This window comes from Tiliqua scincoides, chromosome 11, assembly GCF_035046505.1.
Source record: "Tiliqua scincoides isolate rTilSci1 chromosome 11, rTilSci1.hap2, whole genome shotgun sequence".
NCBI classification, from domain to species: domain Eukaryota; kingdom Metazoa; phylum Chordata; class Lepidosauria; order Squamata; family Scincidae; genus Tiliqua; species Tiliqua scincoides.
In genome coordinates this window covers 23,879,373-23,880,614 of record NC_089831.1, presented here as the reverse complement: position 1 = coordinate 23,880,614, position 1,242 = coordinate 23,879,373, and the positions used below count along the sequence as shown (strand labels likewise).

At 50.9% G+C, this 1,242-nt stretch overlaps 1 pseudogene; it reads right to left on the bottom strand.

The window, feature by feature from the left end:
- Positions 1-255: 255 nt before the first annotated feature.
- Positions 256-376, bottom strand: LOC136662761 (5S ribosomal RNA; annotated as a pseudogene).
- Positions 377-1,242: the final 866 nt, after the last annotated feature.

Here is a 1,242-nt window from a genome sequence, read left to right as displayed (position 1 = left end):
CAGCACCCAGTATTCCCAGGCGGTCTCCCATCCAAGTACTAACCAGGCCTGACCCTGCTTAGTTTCCGAGATCATGGTATAAGCCTACAGCACCCAGTATTCCCAGGCGGTCTCCCATCCAAGTACTAACCAGGCCTGACCCTGCTTAGCTTCCCAGATCATGGTATAAGCCTACAGCACCCGGTATTCCCAGGCGGTCTCCCATCCAAGTACTAACCAGGCCTGACCCTGCTTAGCTTCCGAGATCATGGTATAAGCCTACAGCACCCGGTATTCCCAGGCGGTCTCCCATCCAAGTACTAACCAGGCCTGACCCTGCTTAGTTTCCGAGATCAGACGAGATTGGGCATGTGCAGGGTAACAGTTGCTGCTCAGCATTTGCTGCCACAAAGGCTCTGAGAGGCGTCTCTTGTGTCGATGGGCTCTCTACCATCTGTTAATCTCCCCTTCTCAAGCTGAGGTTTGTTCTCAGAGGAGGAGGGACAGGCAGTGGAGAATCTGGGGTCCCAGAGCCACTCCAAATTACAGCAAATAAAACAAATTAAAGAGGGAAGGTGACTGTCTCAAATGGAGTCTGCTGTAGTGTAGCTAGGCTGGGGCTGGGGTTGCATTGTCCTCTGTGGTGGTTTTCTGCCATCTCCGCTGGGGGAAGGGGTGACAGCGCTTACCGTTGTTCTTTGCCAAACACTGCAAAATGGGCCCTACCGCCCTTCCTTGGCCACATATGGCTCCAAATGGAGCCATTTCCAGGTCCGGGGCCATACTGCAAAGGGGAGAAAGGTCACTGTGCAGGTGTGGGAGGTGACACAATTATGCAGGGGACATCATTGCATCACCCAACCAAGGGGTACGCACCCCTACCTAGTCTACTGGGAGTCTGTTCTATTGGATAAGCTCTCATTTGGGGGCATGAACCACTTTATATATTCATCCTGTTTTAGACTAGACTTGGCACCAAATATCAGAAACATAAGATGGAGTCCATATCTCAGACTACACTTGTTCAAGAGTGTGCTTTTGAAGTCTGGCACCCAACTTTGTAATGGTTCATTTGGAGATAAATGACCTGGGGTGGGGTGGGGGGTGGGATGGGATTTGCCCTGAGCCAGCCATCTTTTGCCTGTCATTTGACAGTGGCCATTTAAAGTCAGATATATTGCAATGGAGTGTGTGGAATAAGAAGTCAGGATTCCACGAGCTGTGGATCAGAACATTAACAGGAATGTGGAACAAGCAGCCAAG